Source organism: Macaca nemestrina, chromosome 2 (assembly GCF_043159975.1).
Source record: "Macaca nemestrina isolate mMacNem1 chromosome 2, mMacNem.hap1, whole genome shotgun sequence".
Taxonomy (NCBI): domain Eukaryota; kingdom Metazoa; phylum Chordata; class Mammalia; order Primates; family Cercopithecidae; genus Macaca; species Macaca nemestrina.
Genome location: NC_092126.1, coordinates 37,379,118 through 37,393,940, shown reverse-complemented (window position 1 = coordinate 37,393,940; position 14,823 = coordinate 37,379,118). Strand labels below are relative to the sequence as shown.

Sequence of the window (14,823 nt, the reverse complement as noted above, 5' to 3'; positions counted from 1 at the left end):
GGAAGGTGAGGAGGGGAGCCACATAGGGGACAAAGAGTCAGTTAAAAAATAATGCCCCAGGGCATGTCAATGGGACCCCCTTTCCTTCTCTCTGGCCCCAGAGGGATGTGCTTCCCACCCCCAGGAAAGCCTCTGCATCAGTAAGGCAGGGCTATTATTGCTGTTACTCAATTGTATTCAGCATATATCTACTGAATACCTGTTGCTTGATGGACACTGGGAAAAAGGGGACATGCAAGACAGCCAAGGTCCCTGTTCTCAGGAATGTTAAACTCTAGTGAGAGAGACAGACCTTCCCCATAAAAACAAGCACAGAAATACGATGAGTAAGATCATTTCAGATGATTCCAGTAAGGCTATGTAGAAGAAACGAAAACACCTGGTGACAGGAAGGATGACTGTTGGAGGAGTGAGGGATACATCTTCATCCAGAGCCATTTGGGATGGCATTGCTGAGGAGGCAACATTTAATCAGGGGATGTAAACAGAAATGTCAGAGAAGGTTGGAGGGGGTGGGCTGTGGGGCTGAAGTCTAGCTTCCTAGAAGAGCAAATTGCTGAAAATGTAAGACATGAGGTTGGAGAAATGGCAAGGCTCATTTCTGTGTCCTCTTTATTCTGAGTTGTGATTTAAGAATGATGTTCACGGAAATGGTTTGCTCTGAGAGAGAACCTGGGTCAGAGGTAACATAGCAGGGTACACTTGAATTTTTCCTCACTCCTTCCCACTAGTAATAGCTGTGTCTGGAACTTAATGCTTAGAATAGACTTCATTTCTATGCGTGCCATTTTGCCTGTACTAAGTGGATAGCTTGAGTGGCCTCCAAAGGTCCTTCCCAGCCATGCTATAATAGAAGACTCTGCCTGCTCCAAAGGAGTCTGGCTCCGGCTCCTCCAGGAAAGAAGTCCAACATAGTGCCCACCCATAACTGAGGGTAAGCGTACCATCTTTCTGAGGCCTTGGTCCCATGTTTGAGTGCTGGTGGCAGCAAACAGAAGCAGGATCTTGCAGCCTTGGATCAGGGAGGAAAACCAGGAAGGAGATGTATTACTCTCCACCTGGCCAGCCGGTGATCTCTGCCCTGCTGCCTCTACAAGCACAGGGCAGCTGATGGGAGGCTGAGACTAGCAAATAACGCTGCAGGCACCCTCGGCAGATCAGGGGTCTCTGACAGAAGAGGTCATGGGTTCCCATGCTTTGGAATTTGTAGAACCCCTCCCAGGAGGTGTTAACTGACCGCAGTGCCTTGGTAACACCAGCCCAAATAGCTCTCCCAACCTACCAGAAGCCAAATTCCCTTCTCCTTGCCCCAGAGGTCTACAAGTGGCATAAACTGAATCACAGGCAAGTTGAGCTCCCGGGAACCCCCCTTCAGCTCCTGTGGCAGCCAAGCTCTCTGCTTCCTCTTGGGAGCAGTCAAACTCCATAAGGAAAAGCTTGCACTGTCCTGCAAGCCTGAAGGCCATCTTGGAATATCATTGGGAATGTGTGGGGAGGCCGCTACTCTGGGGTGTGGCAGAGACTCCTCGCCTTTGTGCAGTTGGCAGAGACAAATGGAAATATCTAATGAGAGAACACACTGGGTCCAAAGCCAAGGGGGTCTGAGTCCTAGATACATGGAGCCTTTCTAGACCAACAGGAAGATAATGAGGACGAGAAAGGGAAAAGAAAATGGAGGAGAAGAGAGGAGAGGAGGTGAGAAGATCAAACCAAACATCTAGAAACCTTGCCTGGCTCACCCCCAAAGCGACTGGCACCTGTACAAGGTGTCCACAAGCCAAATGTCTCCCTCGCAGCCATTATAGTCTCCCATTATGGCCGGCTAACAGAAATCAATCTTCTTCATGCTGCTTCGAACACAGAGGGAGGCCAGCCAAGTCTGGCAAGAGAATCCAGCCCTGCGTCAGCTGCACGGGGCGTCTGGCATTAAAGGGTCAGGTTTCTCCCACCCACCTCCTCTCCTGGCACGAAAAGAAGATAATGCTCATGGTGCCTCCAAGGGAGAGGGCAATGGGGCAGCCAAGACTGACGTTTCAGACAGGCCTGGCTGGGATACTGCTGCTCAGCCTGCCTGTGTCTGCTGTAACCCCACCCACTCTGGGCGGCAAGATCTAGTTTCCAGCGTGAAGATGTCTGCAACTTGATCTTACCTGCTTGTTTGTAACTAACCCCTCACCCATGGCAATTTCTACCCCAAGCCGGAGATACAGAATACATATATGGCTTTAGGAATATCTCTTAAGAATAATCTGGTTATTTCTCAAGGGTCAGTGGACAGCAGCTAGAAAGTCGTGATCTAGTTAGTACCTTCTGAGGGTAAAGATGGGCAGGGACTCCTTTTTTATTTTACATTTTGTTTTTCTATGGGGGTGTTTTCTCCTTTTTTAAAAAAATGATACTTTAAGTTCTGGGGTACATGTGCAGAACATGCAGGTTTGGGTTTGTTACATAGATATAAGTGTGCCATAGTGGTTTGCTGCACCCATCAACCTGTCATCTGCATTAGGGATTTCTCCTAATGCTATCCCTCTCCTAGCTCCCAACCCGCTGACAGGCCCCAGTGTGTGATGTTCCCCTCCCTGCGTCCATGTGTTCTCATTGTTCAACTTCCACTTATGAGTGAGAACATGTAGTGTTTGGTTTTCTGTTGTTCTTGTGTTAGTTTGATGAGAATGATGGTTTCCAGCTTCATCCATGTCCCTGCAAAGGATATGAACTCATCGTTTTTTATGGCTGCGTAGCATTTCATGGTTTTTGCTAGTCCTTTCAGTCCTTCTACCTCCACTCAGCCTAGAGAAAGGACAGAAAAGACTCTCTTCACTGTATTCAGGAAGCTAGCAAAGTGGATGCAGAGAAAACAGGAATCTGAGTTGCCCTGCGCTGAGAACCTCATTCCAGTGAGGTAAGGTCTCGGCGCCCCTGAATGGAAGTAAGGACATCAATTACCCTCCTTGGCATCGTTCAAATGTATTCTTAAGGTTACCTTCCTGACAACATGGATTGAAATTTCCTGTCAAATTTGGAGATGGTTGCTAAGGGAATCGGGAGAAAAGTATTTGTTGTATAAATCTTATCATTGTTTTCCAAATTAGCATCAACACAAGCTGTAACTCTGAAAGACTTTGAAGCTAGTCAGCATATGTACTAGTGATTAAGTCAAAACAGACGCAAGAGAACTCAGGAGTGGGCCTGATGATACTGTTAGTTAACCATTTATATTTTTCCTTTGCCACTTGACAAGAAGAAGGTGGAATCTCAGAGGGGGAATGGCAAAAATACTGTGAGTAGGGAGATCAAGCTATCTCACCCCTCATCAACTATAACACAGAGAAGCGATGATTGCGGCGAGGGAGTAAAAAAAAGTAAAAGCAATTTGAATGGTATTTGACAATAAACTAGCTTAATGTTTCAAAATCACAAGGAGAAACAAGATAAATTGTGAAATCAGAGACTCATTTAAGAAACACCACCAAATCCTGAGAATTGAATCAAGTGAGTGGGGGGAAAAAAAACCAGAAATAGAGAGAATTGCCCTTCCAAAGTGTTTATTTAAAAATTTCTTTAATTTTTACTTAAATTATTTGTGCAGTCCTTTTGCTAATGACAGCTTAACAACCTCAAGACTTCTTTTCCTAGAAAAAGCATAACTGTGGAAAAAGTATGTTAGGATTCAGTGATGCCCAGACTCTCATGGACTGGCTACCTCAGAATCACCTGGGGTTCTATTAAAAACATAGATTTGGCCGGGCGCGGTGGCTCACGCCTGTAATCCCAGCACTTTGGGAGGCCGAGGCGGGCGGATCACAAGGTCAGGAGATCGAGACCACGGTGAAACCCCGTCTCTACTAAAAATACAAAAAATTAGCCGGGCGCGGTTGTGGGCGCCTGTAGTCCCAGCTACTCAGGAGGCTGAGGCAGGAGAATGGCGTGAACCCGGGAGGCGGAGCTTGCAGTGAGCCGAGATCGCGCCACTGCACTCCAGCCTGGGCCACAGAGCGAGACTCCGTCTCAAAAAAAAAAAAAAAAAAAAACATAGATTTGGCCGGGTGCGGTGGCTCACGCCTGTAATCCCAGCACTTTGGGAGGCCGAGGCGGGTGGATCACGAGGTCGAGAGATCGAGACCATCCTGGCTAACGTGGTGAAACCCCGTCTCTACTAAAAATACAAAAAATTAGCCTGGCGAGGTGGCGGGCGCCTGTAGTCCCAGCTACTCGGAGGCTGAGGCAGGAGAATGGCGTGAACCCGGGAGGCGGAGCTTGCAGTGAGCCGAGATTGCGCCACTGCATTCCAGCCTGGGCGACAAAGTGAGACTCCGTCTCAAAAAAAAAAAAAAAAAAAAAAAAAAAACATAGATTTGAGATTCCTGCTATTGAATGTCCTGAGTTACAGTCTGGATGGGAAACAGTAGTAGGAATTGTTACCCTCTTCCCAAGAGATTTCAGTGGGCAGCCAGATCTCAGTCCCATAATCTGGGCCTCTGTTATCCACCCTCTGGAGAACCCTGGACATTTGGACTACAAAGACAAAGACCCACCACGCACTTGCTGGCAGCTTAGCTTAATGGAGGAAGCATCCCAAGAGAAGAAAAGTAGACTTGATGTGCCAGTGCTGCACACCAACACAATGACAGAGAGAAAGCTCTGGGCATGATACAGGAGCTGGCCTGGTAGAGATCCCCCAGGTCTAAGAAATGAGCCTATTTACCTTCCTTGCCCTTAGGCCTAGCACATGATATGAGAGGGAAGAGAAATAACCATAAGCCCTTGACATACACCTGTATGTCATTTCTGCCCTTTCAGGGTAAGCATAAGTAGGCCAGATTAGAGATCAGAATAAGGCTTAGAGGTAAGATGACAACCAGGACTAAGGTTGTAATCTTCCAAAAGGCTGGTCCCTCCCATAATGCATACAGCTTCTTGGGGCCTCTTAGGGTTAGGCCTTAGGGTTACTCCAATGGGAGAACAATCACTAACATCAAGGAGTTTCAGAGTAATTATTAACTGTCCATCCAGACAGGAAATATTTATCAAGCTTCAATTATGTGCCAGGCACCTGGCCAGTAATTCTCAGTGGATATTGGAGTCCCTGTGGAACTGTTTAAAAATTACAAATATCCAAGCCTCGCCCCAGAAATTGTAAGTAAATTGGTTTCACATACAGTCTTAGGCAGCTGTTATTCTGAGAACTTCCCAGGTGACCTGAATGTGTGGCCAAGGTTGAGACTCACCGTGCTAGAGTTAAAGCAGTGACCCTCAAACAGGAGTGACCACCAGAATTACCTGGGGTTGGGGGACCTTGTTTAAACACAATTCTGCCTCCACCACACTTTCTGATTCAGTGGTCTGAAGTAGGACCCAAGAATTTGCTGTTTTACAGATTCCCAGGTAATGCTGATCCTGATGGTCCCGGACCATATTCAGAATCACCGAGCAACTCGGTACTGCGTCTTTTGAGACATGCAGTCAATTAGGAATGTGTTCTCTTGCCTATTTGGAGCCCACAAAAAAATCACACTTCCTTCACTACAGAGCCACCCAAAGTGATTCTACTTTGTGAGTCTCAAAGTCTGAGCTCCCTGGCCTGACCAGTTCCTTCAGGTTGTAGGACCAAGTCCCCTGTTTCCTTGCTAGATGTCCGCTGGAGTGCTCCTCTTAGCTCCTAGAAACTTCTCTCTAGTCCCTTCTATCTTAGAACCAGCAACAGCACATCAAAGCCTTCTCATGCTTGAAGCTCTTTTGACCCCTCTTCTGCTATGGAGGAGCTCACGTGATTATATTGGGCCCACTGGGCCAAGTCTGGATAGTCTCCCTATCTTACAGCCCAGTGATTAACAATCTTAATTGCATCTTCAAAGTTCCTTGACAGCAGTGTCTAGATTAATGTTTCATTGGATAACCAGGGGATAGAATGTTAAAAGACATCTTTAGACTTCCACCTTCCACACCACCCTACTTGTTTAGTCGTGCTTTCCAGTGAGCAGGCACTTGGAGAAGACATTCCATTTTAGAGTCAGCCATACAAGTAGTTGGTACTTGGACATCTGAAATCCCAGTGTTTCCCATGCCTGGACCAGCCCGGACTTGAGAAGGTATGCCAGTGCTGACTGAGAAGGTAGAAGGGTTCTCAGTGCTTCTGGCATCTTGAAGAGGAAGAAAGGTAAAAATGCCTCTGGTCACAGTGAAAGCCTTTCATGGCCTTAATTAGAGCTCCAGTAACTTTAAAATGGAGATTGGGACATTCAAATCTGTAGGCAAAGTCTGCAGCAGGACAAATGATGTCCTTGTTCCTGAAAAATTCGGGCCTGCCTGACTAAAGATAATCCCAATAATGGAGTCACATGTTACAGACACCCCCAGGCACACTGCCTTTAGTCCATGCCCATACACAGCCACTCGAGGAATCTATCCAGTACACAAATCTGATCATGTCCCTGCCTGTTTCTGAGCCTTTTGTGGCTCCCCATTTGATGCTACTGATTCCACTTTCCTTGAGTGTATAAAAGGCCCTGTGATCTGGACCCCATTGGTCCCTCTAGCCTCATCTCCGGTAACTCCTGGTCTCATGCTATGTCCTCCCCACGTGTGTGAAGCTCCTGGAGCACACTCTGACACTCTGCGTCCCCAGCTTTTTGTTCTGGCTGTCTCTCTGCCTACAATACTTTCCCCTAGTTTTATTTGACTGATCAATAATCATCTATCACTCAACTCAGTGTCTTCACCTTCAGGAAGGCTCTTATCTCTCTGTAGCTAGGTCAGAATAGCTGCTCCTGAATTTTGATAATCCAGTTCTGCAACTATCTCCTCCCTTAAAGGAAGAGCTCCCTGAACAGAGCATGGCACCTGGCACAGCATAGACACTCAAAAATGTTTCCTTTCAAACAACAAAGCCTTCAGCAAGAACTTAGAGTAACCAGACCCAGATTTGTGCATCTGAAGTTACCTTGGAATAATCAGTGTGGGAGTCAGGAAAAGGCCAGACTAGGACTCCATCTGCAGGACTTGCTACTTCACCTACAAGTCCCATTGCAAAATGAAAATGTAGGCCTCCTTGCAAAACAGCTATTCAGAATTTTTAAATGGCAGAGCATAAGTGCAGAGCCCTATGTGACTTTCCAGGTCCCATGCCCATAAAGTGAGACCTGCTAGTCTGGAATCTTGATATGGGCTAAAGTGTGGAGCCTGGAAGGCCAGAACACTTCCTTTCCATTTCCCCAAAACCCTCCAGCCTGATTGTAAATGTCTATGATATTAACCTATTGAAACAGTCTTTCAGTTGAAGGGAGAAGGCAATTCAGCCTCCAAATGAGGCCTCTTTCTTTGGAAAAGAGGAAGGTAACCGCCTACATTAAAATGCTAGCCACATTGTACAAAGCGTGTCTATGTCAACAGCCTTGGACCTGGGCACCTTGTGGCCCATTTTTTAATACATTGGTTTGAAAGGCCACATCACTCCAATGTGCACAGGCCAACAGCCAGCCTCTCTCCACAGCTCGGCCCAGGGAGTACCAGGTAGCAAGATGAAGCCAAGTGGGAGGGCTGGAGTGCAAACCAGATCCCCTTTCAGAGCAAAGCCTGGTCTATGTGGGTAGGGTGAGTATCCAAGGGGCTCTGTAGCCTCTGGACAAATTTAATCAATCCCAAGCACACAAGTGACAGAGAGAGTCCCACTGAGGAGCTACAGGGACCTCTCAAGCCAGTTGTTAAAAATAGAGTTAGTCAGGGGGTTTCAGAGCTCTTGGAGTGAAATGTGGGTGCCAGGTCATGGGCAAACTGAAATTTAAAGGCTATCAGGAGCAAAGAAACAATGAGTACGGCTTTCTCCTTCATTGCTCCTCTTTTCCCTGGAGCCTGCTCCATCTGCCCTCCCCTCTCCTCTGACCAGCACTCTCCACTTGCATGTGATTTCCATCTGCCCTTGGTGTGGACTGCACAAACCTTGTGACTGTTCTGGCCTCACTCTCCTTACACCATGGCTCTGCTTCTCCAGTTCCTATGTTCACAGCCCAATTCTTTCTGTCAGTCCTCCGCTAGGAGAAAGTGGGCAGGCAGATGGTTAGGAACCTTTCTACTACAAGAATAGTACAAGTCCCTACAAGGTAGCCCTGACCAAAGATCCAGGCAGACAGGCAGGCCAGGGAGGCCTGGCCATGAGCTGCTGTCCCAGGCAATGGGCTGGGGCTCATGTTGGAGGATGCAGGGAAGTAGTGCCAGGGGTAAAGCAGAGTCCTAAGAATCTGAGGAAGGTTCCCAAATCAGAAAGCAGGCACCAGAATTGGGCACAGAAAAAGGCAGAGCAATACCTGACTCACAGCCACAGAGACTGCTGAATCCTGGAGGGTTACACACATCTGCAGCATTGACCCTCTACCATCAGAGCTATCAGAAGATGAAAGCCGTGGGGAGAGGTAGATCCTAACATTAAAGTAAATGGCAAGGCCCTGCGCCCAAATACATTCACGGTATGAGCATGTTCAAGCCCCACCTCAGCTGTCCAGAACTTTTCACTACCAGAGCACCCTCCTTCTTCCCACACAAGTTGATTGAGTTTATTCTGTTGTGTTGATAAATATATTTGGAAATCATGAGGAACCAGGTTCAGCTAATGCCTTTATCTCTGATCCCTGTAAATACAACGCCTTCAATGAAGAAACAACGCTCCCTGTGTTTACTGGGAACTGATTCTGTGCTGTGGGCACTGTAGGATCAAATCCAGATGCCCTAGTATGTCTTTCCTGGCCCTACCTAGAGAGCTTGTTAAAACACGGATTGGGCCTCACCCCCAGAGTTACATTTCCAACTCGTTCTCAGGTGATGCTGATGCTGCTGGCCAAAGGACAACTTGGAGAACCACTGCCTAGCCTCACCAGCTGTCATGGCCAACCCCAGCCTCCAGTATCTCGTTACGCCCCCCCACTCCTCTCTCACACAGACTCTCTCCCCACTAAGTACTGAACTCCTTCCAGTTTCCATATGACACCATACCAAAGCCCTCCCAGATCTGTATACATGCCGTCCCCTTTACCTGGAATACGCTTCTCCCTCACTTCCTCTGGTTCTCTTCTACTCTGTCTCAATATCTAGCATAGATGCACTTCCTCCAGGAGACCCTGCATGCCTCCTCCCTTCCCCCTTATTCACTCATTCACAGATGTGTTGGGGTCCCTGCCCTGGGCTTCAGGAGCAGCCTGTGCTTCCCCCGGGGTGCCTCTTGGTCCGTTGTATCCTCGTAGCTGCTCTGTCTCCTCCTCTGTAAGGACAGCAATCAAGTCCATCTGTTTACCACCTCATCCCCAAGGCCTGGTCAGTGATCAGCAGGTAATGAGTATATATTTACCAAATGAATGAATGAACTACACGAATTTGATCATTTGTCTTATTGGGACATTAGCCTACATTCTAAAATAGGCAGAATATGAATACCTTATACATACACTATCATGGTCATTCTCAAAGTATGATTCTCCAACCAGCAACATCGACATCATCTGGGAACCTCTTAGAAATGCAAATTATCAGGCCCCACCCTGACCTGCAGTATCAGAAACTTTGGGGGTGGGGCCCAGCTATCAGGTTTTAATAAACCCTCCAGGTGGTTCTGATGCTCCTCCAAGTTTGAGAACCACTGTACTATCATATAATGAGACCTCAAAGGAGTGAAAATGCTAAAGGATTCTGAAGGTAATAGGACTCTCTGGTATTGGTGAAGTCAATGATACGTGAAAACTGCTCGGAGTATGCTAACAGAGGTCTTGGGGATGGTTTACTCTCCTGGGGGCTGTAACCTCAAAGTAGTTAAGCTGAGTTTATTCTCAAAATTATGGATATTTATAAAACAGAGCTCCAAGGATGAAGGTGTCACTGCAGACGACAGTTTGGAGGAGAGACAATTACTCTGTCAGGTGAATAATTTGAAGACAAAATTGAAAAGCGACAATAGGGAAAACCAGACGAGCTAAAAGTTAATTTGGTGACTAGCATAAGAAGCATTGTGATGGGGAAGGTGTCAATTTACTGGCAGGGTCCAGTGAGCAAGCTCTTTCCAAAGTCTATGTACTGTCCCATTGTGATCAATGAAACATCATCTGGGTGTGAGAGGCAAATGCAGCAGAACTGATGACTGACTGAATACAGGTGTCTCAGGTCTTCAGGGGAGGGGCTAGGACAGGATTGGAACCCACAATCAGAATTAACAAGGATCAGAATTATTAAAAAAAAAAAAAATTAAACCTGGAAGAAAAACACAAGTTAGTGCTACACTGTGAGGCAAGAAACTGTCTGTTGTCACATCTTCTCTATAAAGCCAGGATAAAAGGATCCTGGGGCTGGAGTCCACTGGGAGCAGAACAAGAATGCCTCAGAAGGCTTTGGAAAGGGCAAGCCCAACCTGAACTTGGGAGCTGGTCCCCGAAATCCCACCATAAAGTACTCATTTTCTTTAAAGACTAGGAATGTGAGGACTCATGCAGCTACTTGGCATTGAGGCAAACTGGAAATACAAAACTAAACTTGTTTTCTAAACCATGACAAGCTACAGCCTATAGTTCTACCATATGCTTCTAAATTGCCCATGTCTTGTACAGTTTGCTCTTAGAAATTCTTCATGCCAACAGAATATATTCTACCCAGTAAACGAAGCTAGGTTTGGGCTATCCTTATGACCCAGGGAGTATAAAGGGGAGGCATCAATCCACAGTACTTGCTGCTCCTCCTTCTGCCCCTTGAGGTGGTATGCTGGGAAATGAGCAGCGAGTGGGTAAGAGGCTCCACTAAAAGCAGAATTGCCACATGGAGCCTGAAGAGCATTCACTGAATCACTAAGAACTAAGTGTTATTTAAAATAAGTACTTATCTTAAATCAGGCCGAAGGTCAGGGTGGGGGACACCAAGGTCAACATCTCAGATATCTAATGAAGACCCTTGATATGAAGGAAATTTATGGTTCCGGAAAGAATACGTGCATTGGAGGAATACTCCTCCAAAACACAGCTAACTGGGTGAACTTGGGTGAGTTACTCAAGCCCTCTGATTCTCCATGATATCTTAAATCAAGGATGAAAACGTACTTGGCAGGGTTGCCTGGGGAATTAAACAAGATAAAAAAGTATTTATCCCTTACAGACACCTAATAAATGTGAGATGTACCGATCTTCTCCTACCTCTTAGATCACATAGGGCTGGCCTGTCCTGAATCCTATTTCATAAGAGAAAAGCAGATTTGGCATTCCATAACATAGCCCTGAACCACAGACAAGCCACAGTTTTTCATGAGCTTTGCTGATTACTTTTAAAAAATAATGATGCCACTACTCCCGCCCTCTGATTTGGTTTGGCAAACGGTCTCTTCCTTCTTATTCACAGTTAGAAGTGTCACCATTGCAGGCCCTAGAAGTTGAATGGTGAGCTTCTGGGTCCCCTGGAAGAAACTTTTTATCTCTACTTATCCACCAAGTCGTGAAATTTTGCTAGAGGTGTGTTTGGTTGTTCGTTCATTTGTTTTGTTATTTTTTGTTCTGTGGGGGCTTTTGGCTAAAGGAGTCCCTGGTATTCATTTGCCAGAACTGCTGTAACAAAGTGCCGCAAAGAGGGTGGCTTAACCAACAGAAATTTGTCTGGCAGTTCTGGAGGCTAGACATCTGAAATCAAGGTGTCAGTGGCGCTGGTTTCTCCCTCGAGGAAAGGATCTGTTTCAGGCCTCTCTCCTTGACTTGCAAATGGCCGTCTCCTCCCTACACCCTTGTGTAGTCTTCCCTCTGGGCAGCTGTGTGTGTCCAAATTTCCCCTTCTTATGAGGACAGCAGTCAGATGGGAGTAAGGCTCTCCTAGTGAACTCATTTTCACTTGAATACCTTTGTAAAGACCTATCCTGAAATGCGGTCACATTCCGAAGTACTAGGTGTGAGGACTTCAACATATGAATTTTAGGGGATACAATTCAATCCATAATGTCCCCCAGCCCCACTCACACGCACTATTGGCATCTGGAGGATGACAGTGCAATGTAACCTGATACACCGCCCCGGAAAATAGCACATTTCCACAGCGAAGGGGAGAAATTCCCACTCTTGCTACACTATTCACCCTCAGCGAAGTCCATTCCAGGGTGGCCCACTAGGAAGGCATGCGCTTTTCCTCCCTCAGGCTGACTACCTTTCGGTTGACTGGTATTTTAGAGTCTGAACCTATAGTCTAGGCCTATCTTCATGGCCATATTAATCATCATGCTGGCAAAGACCTTCACTGCGCTGGCATTGATGTGTCTTCTGGTCTCACACATCAGATACTATATATAGCTGAGGGATTGATGTCAAGGTTTCCCACCTCTCATTCTGCCCAAGAAGCTACCAAATGTGGTGACTCTGTTAGATCTCAGGATAAGAACTGCTGGAAGTTTTTGCTCCTGCAGGAAGAAGAAGGAGCAGGTAAAGTAAATGAAGTCCAGTGTTGTGGGTAAAATGTGGAAAGAAAATCCTTAAGGTTCTGCTTGCTTTCAGGTTTAGTGGCTGGACGTGTCAGACAAACCTCCCCAGCAGCCTCTCCACCTGGGAGACAGAGGAGGAAAAGAAGTGAAGGGCTCTCCTCTCTTGAGATTAACATTCAGGAGAGAAAGAGAGAGAGAGACATATTTACAAATTCTGTTGTGAATTTCCTAGACAAATTTGAAGTACCGTGTCAGGGCCAGGTGGACAGAGTGCCAAAAAAGCTGTCCTAGCGCTATCCCAGGGCACTCTCACTCCTCATTGCCCAGGGTGGGGAGTGGAGGCAGTGCCTTTGCTGATGGCCATGTCCGTGAAAACAGTAAGTTTCCTCCTTACTCTCCTGGATAAAATGATTTTTTCTTCCCTCGGCTTTCAGACGAGGCCAGGGGACATCTGCTCAGAGACATCCTCCCTGAATGCTCAAACCAAGGACTGCACAATGCCAAGGCGGTGTCCGGGGCTCCACGCGTGCCTTTCTCCTGGAGGGAGTCCACATCCTGACCTTGCCCTCTGAGCTGCACCAGGCCTTGTTCCACACCAGGTTCTCTCCCAGCCTCCTTCATTTTACATATTCATGTGCATGAAAATTAAAAACCCTGAAGATTTAATTAGGGGACCATGTTGGGAGAACAAATGGGCAGAGCTTGGTAGCTGGCCAAGGGAAGCTTGCAGGCTCAGGGAGTAGGGGCATCTGAGCATTTAAATGAAATAGAACAGTGAATGTGCAGAGGAATCACCCCAGTGACAATGGAAATTGCTTCCAGGTTCTTCCTCAGACATAAAGCTGAAGTGCTTTTGTCCTAGAATATATCATCTAACAGCAAAAATGATTCTTCAGCCTTTCTTTCTTTCTTTCTTTCTTTCTTTCTTTCTTTCTTTCTTTTTTTTTTTTAAACAAATGTCTTTTGAGAAACATGTTTTAGTCATTACAGAGGATTAAACCCGAATACCTGAAAGAGTCCTGGTGTGACAATTGAGTGGGGAGGTCAGGGGAAGTGCTTGGTGGGCACTGAGGTACTAAACAACTCTGAGCCCTTAGGACATGCAGAGGTGCCCTCCAACTCCAGAGGTGCCCCAGGACAGCACAGCCTCACTGACATCTGCAAGTAGTGGTGAGAAAGCTATTTGCATTGAGCTATAATGAAGCTTCTCTCAAGCCAAGAGCACGTGAATGTTTCTAGCTTTGGTGTGGCCACCAACTATTATAGCTATGTGACCTGAAACAAGTTCCTTAACTTCTCTGGTCTCAACATCATGACATTGTCGTGAGGATTGAGTACACAAGAGATAGTGCATTAACACCAACCCTGGGGGACACATAGGAATTGCTCAATAAATGGTAACCCTTTCTTCTACCACATTTACTTCCCCATAACAGTAGCTTGGGACCATGCTGTCTGTGGATACACCACACAGACATTTAACAGGGATGATGGTGCTGACTTTTCCCTGGACCTTATCACTTGGCCTCCTTTTCCTTGTCTGAAGAATGGAGATAAGGGTCCCTTCCTGCTGCGCTGTGTACCAAAGTGAAACCACAAATAAGAAAGTGCTCTGGTATCTGTGATGACACAGATTCATATTTTTACATTTGATTCGAGAGTACACTCCTTAGAATCAGACTAATCTAATCACGGGTTCTAATTCTGTTTTTTAGGCAATTACTTAACCTCTCTATGCTCTGGTTTTTCACCTGCAAAACAGGGATAAGAAAAGCAAACATCTTATAGGCTATTGTGAAGATTTAAAAGTATGTGCAAAATGCTTAGAAGAGTTCCAGGCACATTGCAAACACAATAAATAATATTTGTTACTCTTTTCCTTCTTTCATGATTACAGTTATTGTCGTCATTGCTATCAATAGCAGTATATGCAATAATTGTGGTCATATTTCCTCTTTAAGCATTGCTAGTCCCAGAAGTCCCTCATGCTTACACATCGCTGCCAGAGACCCCTGCCCCTTAGAAGAAACACCTGGTTTTTCCTTTCTCCCATAGCAGCCACCACTTCGGCCAGGTTCTTTCCATGCCATAGCTCTACAAGCCAGGCTTTGCTGGTTTTGAGTTTCAAAATCCAGGTGCTACAGGTCAAAGTCAAGGCCTGCCTATTTCCTGCTCACCTGGATGAGTTTCCCATTGTTGGGATGCTAGATTAGTCTTCTGTAGGTGGCCAAAGACAAGAACACGGTTTCTCTTGCCAGGAAAATCCAATGGGTGATGATACCAGAGATAAAGGTAAGACAGGACCAGTTTATGCAGAAATGCCAATGAACTGGCAAATGAAGGCCCTGATTCCTAAGAAGTCACAGGTCCAGCCTCAAAGTTCTAATCTTATAATGAGGCATAGG

General features: G+C 46.3%; 1 long non-coding RNA gene across 2 annotated transcripts in view; it reads left to right on the top strand.

Moving 5' to 3' along the window:
- LOC139361878 (uncharacterized) overlaps window positions 1-14,823 on the top strand; it is a 38,248-nt gene that overhangs the window by 21,668 nt on the left and 1,757 nt on the right. For both annotated transcript variants that reach the window (XR_011619717.1, XR_011619716.1), the window contains exon 2: window positions 12,853-13,017. This is a non-coding gene — a long non-coding RNA (uncharacterized lncRNA). The remainder of the gene's footprint in view (window positions 1-12,852; window positions 13,018-14,823) is intronic.